Source organism: Engystomops pustulosus, chromosome 2, assembly GCF_040894005.1.
Source record: "Engystomops pustulosus chromosome 2, aEngPut4.maternal, whole genome shotgun sequence".
In the NCBI taxonomy this organism is placed as follows: domain Eukaryota; kingdom Metazoa; phylum Chordata; class Amphibia; order Anura; family Leptodactylidae; genus Engystomops; species Engystomops pustulosus.
The window spans coordinates 132,672,386-132,683,812 of NC_092412.1; positions in this window are offsets into that span (position 1 = coordinate 132,672,386).

Consider the following 11,427-nt stretch of genomic DNA (forward strand, 5'->3'; position numbering starts at 1 on the left):
CAGTCAGTCCAGAATTTAAAAAAAACTTATATACTCACCCTCCGGTGGCCCCGATGCGCAGCGCTGCTCCCCCGATGTCATCGCTGCTCCTCTTCTGGCTTCCTGGCTCCTCTTCTTGCTTCAGCGCCCGTCTTCTGTCTTCTTTAACATCGTGCTGGGCGCCGCCATTAATCTCTCCCGGGGCGGTGCCTGGTATGACTCGTCGCTGCTGACGTCATACTAGGCGCTGCCAGGGAGAAAAACATGGCGGCGCCCAGCATGATGTTAAAGAAGACAGAAGACGGGCGCTAAAGCAAGAAGAGGAGCTGGGATGCCAGAAAAGGAGCCGTGATGACATCGGGGAAGCAGCGCTGCGCATCGGGGCCACCGGAGGGTGAGTATATAAGTTAATATTTTTTTAAGTCCATTTTTTATTATTTTTTACTCGTATTGACTTGTGTATAAGCCAAGGGGACGTTTTTCAGCACATTTTTTGTGCTGAAAAACTCGGCTTATACACGAGTATATACGGTATTTTCCCTGATTTACCTCCCTCTGAGAATTATCTTTGCCTCCTGAAGAACAATCTGTGTTCTGCCTTCCCTGCCAAAAAATCCTCCTAATTTGCTTTTGCTTGCAACAGTACTCTTCACTGTTCTTTCAGCCTCTTTATACTTCTGTTTGAGCTGTTGTTCCTCATAATTAAATTTCCTCTTAGATTCTGCTATTCCTTTTTTAAACACAACCCCCCAAATAGGCCTTAAAGGGGTATTGCAGGAATCAGCATAATTCATATACAAGTGGGCACTCAAAATATAAGCCAATATGTAATTAACTGTTATTTAAAATTTTGCTCCCCTTAGCAGAAAATGCTGGTGACATAGACTGTAATGAAGAATTAAAATGCTACCGGCCCTTTAAGCAGTCCGTTAATTTCATCTGCGCGGTCTGTCGCAGAAAAGAAGATGGCCGCTGGTCACATGTCCACATCACATGTCCTGTACCTGTCCGGGCAGGGTCATGTGATCATCACTATGTTTGCCTGTAGTCGGTTGGTTGCAGTGCATCCATTATGGTCAGTGTTGTGGTGATGGCAGTTACACATCATTACTATGGTAACAGAGCAAGAAAACCTGTTACATCATCACTGTTAGCAGAGCATAAGTGGTAGGAGGAGTTAATGAGAACTAAAGGATCATGGAACTTGTAGTTTCCAGTGGCGGCCATCTTAGTGATAACTCCACCTACTTCAGAGAGGCCATAAATTTTGTAAATCATAAAATCATATTATTTTTAGCTCCATTTTGTGACTAATGACATTGAGTATTGTTGTATTCATTTATTTATATCATCAAGGGTTTTTGTGTCAGACGTTCATATTCCCAGAATACCCCTTTAAGTGTATCCCAGGTACTCAGCCTATCTGCCGATCTATGATTAGCATCCCAGAACTCTTTAATCAATCTCTTCACATCTAAAGAGTCACCCAATATTGAGAGCCAGTATGGATTTAGCTTAAAATTTTTCTCCCCTCTGGCCCTATTACTACCACCATCAGTCCATGGTCTGATACCATAATGGACTCATATTGCATATTGTAAATATTAGGCATTAAGGGTTGACTTAACAAACAATGATCAATACGAGTTAGTATGTTATGTGTTTTACTCAGGTAAGAAAAAGCTTTATTTGTACCATATTTTGTGCGCCATACATCAACTAAGCCGAGTTCTTCATTAAAAAAAAAAAAAAGGAAAACGTTGGTACACCTCCCCCCACACCTTGATCTACAGTAGCCATACTATGTAGATGTCTAGCTTCCACCTACACCATCCCTCTGCAGCCCCAGCTCCCCCTACCTAGATTTAGACATTGAAACACAACCAATTTCAGCACACCTTGCGCTTCCACAGGGTTTGAAAGCCATTCCATTTAGAAGCCATTCTGAGGCCTCTCCTGGGCTATCAAAAAACATGTTTTGTTTTGATGAATGGCTCATAATCTCGCAGGAAAAGGCAGTGAACATTGCATATTTGCTTCCAGAAGCCTCCTTTTCACTCCTATAAAACTCATTCTTGCTTTTTGTGTGTCTCATGAGAAGTCAGGGAAAATGAAAACTTTTTGCCCATTTATCAGGATTGGGTCCTTTTCATTGCAGTTCCGCAGAATAAAGTCCCTGTCCATTGAACTGAGCAATTTTACTAGAATGGCTCTAGATCTGGCTCCCTGTGAAGTTTTTTTAAAAGGGATCCTATGGTCCTGCTGGACCCCAAAAAATGCTGTAAAACCTTCCGGGCCAAAAACTTCCAACAGCCACTTTTGGATTAATTCTGAAATATCCTTGCTTTCCCCACTTTCAGGATAGCCTTCAACCCTGATGTTAGACCTTCTGGATGTTTTTTAAGTCATTCAATTTATCTTATTTCTGTAAACTCCTGCCTTACTTCTTTGATTTCTTTCACCACCTGATTTACCGTGGCCTTGGTCTCTTTACAATCCCGTTTCAACATGTTCACTTCATCACTGATAATTGTGATGTCTGCTCTCCCTCCACCCGTCTGGGTGTTCAGCGACTCCATTGCAGCTTTAGTTTCTCGGACTCTTTCTAAAATTTCTGACAGGATTGAAGAATTCCCTAACGTGGGATCTTTATTCGGCAGAACCAAGAATCTGGATCCATTCTGTTCTACTTCTCCTGCCCCCCCCCCCCTTCCTCTTTGTCCTTATCTTTTGCTGTCTGTCAGGACCAAACTGGGGAAGATTTCCACATCTTGTCTAGACCTGTAGACTTCCTGCATTTTTTGGCGCCATTCCTTCATTTACAAACACTGCTATCCTCCTAGAAACCCCAGCTCTCCCAACTCTGTATAAGTAGCAAGAATTTTACTGTGCCCTCGGTCCTCCAACCCCTTACGGATTACCCTTTCCTAATATCTCCAACACAAACCCTGGAGCCTCCGTTTCCCAGGTTCGTACCCGGTGTTATCTGCCACTAATACAACAACAACTGCAAAGCAATACATTTACAATTCCAAGGCCAAACAAGCTCTTCCCAACAGATTTTTATAAATTGCAAGTCTATAAGGTTATAATACACAAAATTAAGTACACTAGTTATATTGCAGGGTTCAGACAGACAATGTTGTAATAGACTTTCTCAGTCCAAAGTCTTGAGTCTACACCACTTGTCTCCAATCTTCATTTTCTTATTGCAGGTTTTAGTCTCTTAAAAAGTAGGCGGCTTGGATTGAGTTTTAATAACCACTTGGTTAGTAGGGGTCTGCTAGCATTGACTGTTTCTGTGGGAAGATCCCCCCTCAACATAAGGGGATGAAGCAGCATCAGGAATAAAAAGAGAGTTGTTACCACAAGCGCCTTACATACAGTTCCAACCTGAAAGTTAACATACAGTCTTTGACCTATACAGGTCGTGATAGAACAGTTTTGGATCAACCAATTCCCTTAGACATTATTACACAAGTGATTAGCTATCATTTTGTATATTCGATTCATCCAAATTCTGGTGCAGCAGGTCCTAATAAACCAACTGATCCTGATAAGAGATATGCTTGATAATATTGCAAAAATTATCTAGACAGAAGATTATCACAAAGTTGGAACCGCCCTCGCTCTTCTCCTCAACACCCCAGATATGCATTAGCTTTAAACACAGGAGGATCCACAGAGCTTATTCTCAGGATGTGTTGCTTATTCCTGTATTCAAAGAATCAGACTGGTTTCACCATAACTCTTTGGCTATGGCCATTTCAGGCCGGGTTATAGCTGTCTGCTAAGGGTCCCGGACACCGGATGATTCCCAGCTCGACCGCTGCTGCCCGTTCGGCAGTCTTCTCACACAAGACGGAGAGCCAGCCGCTGCATTCGTTGCCATCTCCAACCTGGAGCAGGGTCCTCCTCCGCTCTCACCGAAGGAGACCACCAGAACCGCTTAGCCTCGGCTCAATCGTCGCCTGGGCTCGCACTGAAGGTGACATCCAAGGCCCATATACCCGTCTCCAGCAGACCCAAATCTTAATTGATGTGAAAAGTGTGTATGTTGAAATATGTGAACACCATGCAAGGAGGAGGCCCCACAGATTCATAATGATCTACCATGCTAGGAGTGCCAAGCTCCCCATGGGACTACTGTAATCAGGTTATTAGTACGGCACAGTAGACCCACGGGGGAAGCATCGACTCCTTGCGTAATAGAGGACTATCATGTGGGTCCTACTCGATACAGTGCCTATACACCCTTTCCACATCCGTGACCTATGTTTAATTATTGTCAGACTTTGATAAGCCCATACAAGATGTGCTAGCATTATCAATACAGTGCACATCAAGTCATACAGAGTTGGACACTTTTTAAAATATTGGTTGGTTGCAGAGGCATACTGTATCTACAAGAGGCGGGCCCCATAGCAAACTTGTGAAAAGGGCCCCCCTTAAAGAAATATACATATTTATATACTCACACATGTCCATTACATTCAAACACATTTATATACTGATATACACAGAAACACATGTATTTACATACATACATACATACATACAGCATATACACACACATACATAAAGTACCATTTACACCCATGCAGCATACACCTCATATGCACAAAGAGTATATATACACACATCATATTCAAACACATACAGCAAATACAACACCATATACAGTCATACACCACACTACCACAACACACCCAATGCCCCAGATGCCGGGGCCCCATAGTGGCTGCTATCCCTGTAGTTACGCCCCTGCATGGTTGACATTACGGTTTTATTGAGCACACAGTTTGTTTCTTATACCAATGTTCCAAATATAAAACATTGACAACCTACTAAAAGTCATATCCTGTGATTCAACGGCTTCTGCATTCAGCTGTCATCATTGGGAAAAGAAAGCAAGTAGAATCTAGTCATAAGACTGCTATCTATACATCTTTTTACATGCAGTCCCAATTGTTCTACTGCAGGAAAAGGTCAGCCAGGAAGGAGAAATGCTGTCCCATTTTATACAAGAAGTAGGGGAGACCCGCTTAGTAAATGCTGCTGGTTTCAATATGCTCTTGGCCTAAGGTCAGCAATTAATTAGCTTGGTCATTTCTTCAGCCAGAAAGTAGCAAATAAAATTGTTTACCAAGTTTTCCAAGGCTGGAAGGAAAAAAGAAATGCCGTGCACATACAATTTGCATCCCAATTAAAGGTTTGGTATTTTATTGTTATTATTGTTGAATTCTTTGTTACAAGTTTATAAAAACGAAATAATAAATTAGATGCATCTTTAAAATGTGTAGGGTACTCCCTAAAAAAAAAAAAAAAGCTGGGAAGTAGGTCCCAGCTAATCAGTTGGGTGGCACTCTGGCTGGGCAGGACCATAAACTGGCTCAAACATAGACCGGGATCCACCCCTTCCACCTGGAAATTGTGAGGGGCCATCATGGAATAAATGGTGGGCACAAAGTCTGTCCGCGTGGCTTTAAACACAATGTTAGAGCATTGCTATGTTAGATTTTAATAGTTGAGTTAGGCAGGAATCTGCAGAGAATAATCAGTGTCATACTCTTAGTTAAAGGTCAAAAACTTTAAAGGGATTGTCCACATTCAGAAAAAGAATTGATATTGTAAGTGTAATGAAAGTTTTACAATTTTCCAATATAGCTTCTGTATCAATTCCTCATGGTTTTCTAGATCTCTGCTTGCTGTATTATGTTTACTTACAGTGGAAAGAAAGCTGCCCATGGTCTCTTTAACCCCTTAAGGACGCAGCCATTTTACAGCTTAAGGCTCAGTCCCATTTTTTAGATTCTGACCTGCGTCTCTTTATATGGTTATAACTTTTGAACACTGTTACTTATCAAAGCGATTCTGAGATTGTTTTTTCCCCACATGTTGTACTTCACTTTAGTGGTAAATTTTGGCTGATAAGTTTTGCGTTTATTTACAAAAAAAAGAAAAAAAAAATGATGAATTTTTAGAAAAATTTGCCATTTTCGAAATTCAAAATCACTGCGTTTTCAGGCAGATCGATTTACCACCTAAATAACTTGCAGAATAACATTTCCCATTTGTCTACTTTACATTTTCATAATTTTTGAAATGTTTGGATAATTTATTTTGACGTCACGCGGCCTACAAATCAAATAGCGATTTTCCGTATTTTCAGAATTGACTATTTTGGGGATAAATACTGTTTGAAATCAAATTTTACATATTTAGCAACAAAAACCCCCTATGTAACCAACCCATTTTCAAATCTGCACCCCTCAAACTATCAGAAACAGCATTTACAAAGATTGTTAACCCCTTGAGATCTTCATAGTAATTGAATCAAAATGGCGGTGACATTTAGAATGGTCAAATTTTGTCGGTTATACGTTCATTTAGCCCTAAAATGTACACATTATCAAAAGATAAAAAGAGAAAACTCACCATAAAATTTGTTCTACAATTTCTCCTGAGTGCAGCGACCCCCCACACGTGGCCGTTACTTGTGTTATGGGGGCACAGCGAGGAACAGAAGGGAAGGAGCACCCTGCAGCTGCCAGGATTTTAGTTTTCTCGTTGCCCCCTTTTGAAGGCTATAAAATTTTCGCTTTTCCGTTATTTGGGCCATGTGGCAGCATTTTTTTTTTGCGGGACGAGATGCTTTTTTCCAGTGTTACCCTTTTGGGGTTGGTATCACCTATTGTTGAAAATTTAGGAAAAAAAAAAAAAGCTGGGAAGTAGGTCCCAGCTAATCAGTTGGGTGGCACTCTGGCTGGGCAGGACCATAAACTGGCTCAAACATAGACCGGGATCCACCCCTTCCACCTGGAAATTGTGAGGGGCCATCATGGAATAAATGGTGGGCACAAAGTCTGTCCGCGTGGCTTTAAACACAATGTTAGAGCATTGCTATGTTAGATTTTAATAGTTGAGTTAGGCAGGAATCTGCAGAGAATAATCAGTGTCATACTCTTAGTTAAAGGTCAAAAACTTTAAAGGGATTGTCCACATTCAGAAAAAGAATTGATATTGTAAGTGTAATGAAAGTTTTACAATTTTCCAATATAGCTTCTGTATCAATTCCTCATGGTTTTCTAGATCTCTGCTTGCTGTATTATGTTTACTTACAGTGGAAAGAAAGCTGCCCATGGTCTCTTTAACCCCTTAAGGACGCAGCCATTTTACAGCTTAAGGCTCAGTCCCATTTTTTAGATTCTGACCTGCGTCTCTTTATATGGTTATAACTTTTGAACACTGTTACTTATCAAAGCGATTCTGAGATTGTTTTTTCCCAACATGTTGTACTTCACTTTAGTGGTAAATTTTGGCTGATAAGTTTTGCGTTTATTTACAAAAAAAAGAAAAAAAAAATGATGAATTTTTAGAAAAATTTGCCATTTTCGAAATTCAAAATCACTGCGTTTTCAGGCAGATCGATTTACCACCTAAATAACTTGCAGAATAACATTTCCCATTTGTCTACTTTACATTTTCATAATTTTTGAAATGTTTGGATAATTTATTTTGACGTCACGCGGCCTACAAATCAAATAGCGATTTTCCGTATTTTCAGAATTGACTATTTTGGGGATAAATACTGTTTGAAATCAAATTTTACATATTTAGCAACAAAAACCCCCTATGTAACCAACCCATTTTCAAATCTGCACCCCTCAAACTATCAGAAACAGCATTTACAAAGATTGTTAACCCCTTGAGATCTTCATAGTAATTGAATCAAAATGGCGGTGACATTTAGAATGGTCAAATTTTGTCGGTTATACGTTCATTTAGCCCTAAAATGTACACATTATCAAAAGATAAAAAGAGAAAACTCACCATAAAATTTGTTCTACAATTTCTCCTGAGTGCAGCGACCCCCCACACGTGGCCGTTACTTGTGTTATGGGGGCACAGCGAGGAACAGAAGGGAAGGAGCACCCTGCAGCTGCCAGGATTTTAGTTTTCTCGTTGCCCCCTTTTGAAGGCTATAAAATTTTCGCTTTTCCGTTATTTGGGCCATGTGGCAGCATTTTTTTTTTGCGGGACGAGATGCTTTTTTCCAGTGTTACCCTTTTGGGGTTGGTATCACCTATTGTTGAAAATTTAGGAACTTTTTTTGAGGTCATGAGTAGAAAAGCATCAATTCTGTACTGGATTTTTTACTTTTTTTTTTTTCGTGTTCACCGTATAGCCTAATAATCATGTTATCTTTTATGGGTCGATACGATTACGGGGATACCAGACATGAATATTTTTTCTTATGTTTTACTAAATTTGCCAAATAAAACCCTAATGTGGGGAAAAATCTATCATTTTTGCATCGCCGTCATGATCCACCATGGGATATGAACAAGCAATCATCTGATTGCTTGTTCTTGATAATACTCTGCATTACTATGCAGATACATAGGCTGACACTTTGCCTTTAAGATGACGTCACAGACGCCATCTTAAAGGCAATCCCTCCAGGCTTCTCTGGGGTCCCGATCGGACCCCAGAGGTGCCAAAACAGCGATCAGCCCCCCCCCCCCCCGAAAACGGTGCGGGGGGGGGGGGCGATCGGGGGTAAGACCCCCAGAAGGCATTTAACGGGTTAAACACCCGCGATCGGAGCCCACTCCGACCGCGGGTGTTAGCCGGGGATGTCAGCGGTAAATTACCGCTGAAATCCCGCGGCTAACGATGCCGGTTCGGCTGCTGTGCAGCGCTGAACCGGCATCGTCTCTGCGCAGTAGCTGTACTGCGCTGAGCGCTATTTGCGAGACTCAGCGCAGTACAGCTACGGCGCAGAGCGCTAAGGGGTTAAGGACAAGCAAGTGCACAAACAGTAAACAGAGCCATGTGGTATAACGAGCCATTCACCTGCATGTACATCACATGACCATGGACACATTTCTATCCATTGGAAGTAAACATAGAAGCTTTTCTATAGCATGACAGCAAGCGGAGATCTAGTAAGCCATGAGGAATTGATACAGAAAATATACTGGAAAATTATACAACTTTTCATTTCATAAACAATATCATTTATTTGCCGAAAGTGGACAACCCCTTTAGATCTAGTCAGTTAGCAATTTATGGAGACAAGAAATAACTGAATTTTAATTATCTGGACTAGAAATAATACAGGGCAGAGTTTTTCAGCACAAAAAAGGTGCCAACTCAGCTGATACTCGATTCTGTAAAAACAACAACACACACAACAACTCTGTACCCACCTTTCCAACACCCCCACACAGGTCCTCTCCTGTTTTATGAAGCTCCAGCTTGCTACACGTTGCGCCGCACACACCACGACGTCAGCCACGTACCAACATCATAGTGAAGACCGAGCTTCAGAAGAGGATTTTTTTTTTCCCATATAGGCTGGGCAGAGGGCTGCTGGCCATATACTAGGGGGCATGGGCTGCTGGCCAGCCATATACTGGGTGGAGGCTGTGACCAATGCATATCCCATCCTAGTCTTTTACTCGAGTCAATAGGTTTTACCTATATTTTCTGTTAAAATAAAAGCTTTGGCTTATACTCTAGTATATACGGTAATTATACTTGAGCATTATCAGACCCCTGATGAACGCAAAACCACGTAGAGTCAGAGCTATCAGGGTCAGTGACTAAAGAGGGTGCCTACATTTGTAACCAAGTAAATATTGGGGTCATTTTTTAAAATCAGGGTCAGTACATTATGACCTATGAACATAGCACATGTAGCTGACATATTTGCCACTATATAGAAGAATATGCAATAGAAGTTAAGAGGCAACAAAATCAGGGCTAAAGATAGTTGAGGCCAGTGTATCTACAAAATCCATAGTCAACTGTCATTTCATGTATCAATGTTACTTCAAACACAATAAAAGTGTGTACAGAAAAATACCCAATCACCTCTGTCCACTACTGATCATATATACTGTCGGGTGCTACTTTATATCTGGGGTTACATGCATACACATTTTTGTTCTTTTTAATAATGAAAATTTTATTCTACAAATTATACTTTTTTTTTGGCCATTTTTAATTATTTTTTTTACAGTATATACTCGTGTATAAGCCGAGTTTTTCAGCACAAAAAATGTGCTGAAAAACTTCCCCTCGGCTTATACACGAGTCAATACTGTAAAAAAATAATTAAAAATGGCCAAACACATATTCACTCACCCTCCGGTGGCCCCAATGCGCAGCGCTGCTCCCCCGATGTCATCGCGGCTCCTCTTCTTGCTTCCGCGGCGTCTTCTGTCTTCTTTAACATCGCGTTTGGTGCCGCCATTGTTCTTCTCCCGTGCGGTGCTAGTATGACGTCGGCAGCGGCGTGTCATACCAGGCGCCGCACGGGAGAGAACAGTTGCGGCGCCCAACACGATGTTAAAAGAAGACAGAAGACGGCACAGAAGCAAGAAGGGGAGCCGGGAAGCCAGAAGAGGAGCCGCGATGACATCGGGGGAGCAGCGCTGCCTATCAGGGCCACCGGAGGGTGAGTAAATAAGTTTTTTTTTTTTTTTTTTTTAAATTCTGGGCTGGCTGTATACTACTGGGGGGCAGGCTGTATACTACTGGGGGGCAGGCTGGGGTGGCTGTATACTACTGGGGGGCAGGCTGAGGTGGCGGTATACTACTGGGGGGCAGGCTGAGGTGGCTGTATACTACTGGGGGGCAGGCTGAGGTGGCTGTATACTACTGGGGGGCAGGCTGAGGTGGCTGTATACTACTGGGGGGCAGGCTGAGGTGGCTGTATACTAGGGGAAAGCTGTATATTATAGGGGGCTGGCTGGCTATGTATTTGGCTGGGTCTTTGACCAATGCATTTCCCACCCTTGGCTTATACTCGAGTCAATAGGTTTTTCCAGTTTTTGGTGGTAAAATTAGGGGGTCTTGGCTTATACTCGCGTCAGCTTATACTCGAGTATATACAGTATGTTTAATACTTAAAATTTACAATTTAGCATTCCTATCTTAGTGAATGGACCCCACCGTTTAGCTGTATGGAGCTAGAATAAAAGATCTCTGATCGGCGTACTGGGCCAGTTAATCATTTTAATAAAAGACTTTGTGTCAGAAAATTGTGAATGTAAAGTGTTCATCCCATCACACGAAGTCATCAATATTATATTGATTATTTACAACACCCAAAATCCCCACTGATGCCCATCATAAGGATAAATAAAAGGGAACCTGTGAACAGGAGACCCGTTTTTAGCAAACCCCCCTGTCCCCATAGAGCATTGTTCATACACTGCTAAACATTTTTGTATGAAAAATCAGGTTTTACAGAACAAAAGATATCTTATATCCTTTGAATTACATGTACTGTGTGACTAGTCTAGTCACCCCCTGGGCAGAGCAGAAGAGGAGTAGTTTCCCCCCCACTCTTGGGAAACCGCTCTTACGTGTGAGATCAAAAGTATACTCCCACCCCTCACTTGCCCTTCTCCTTCATTCTTACACCCCCTGGCT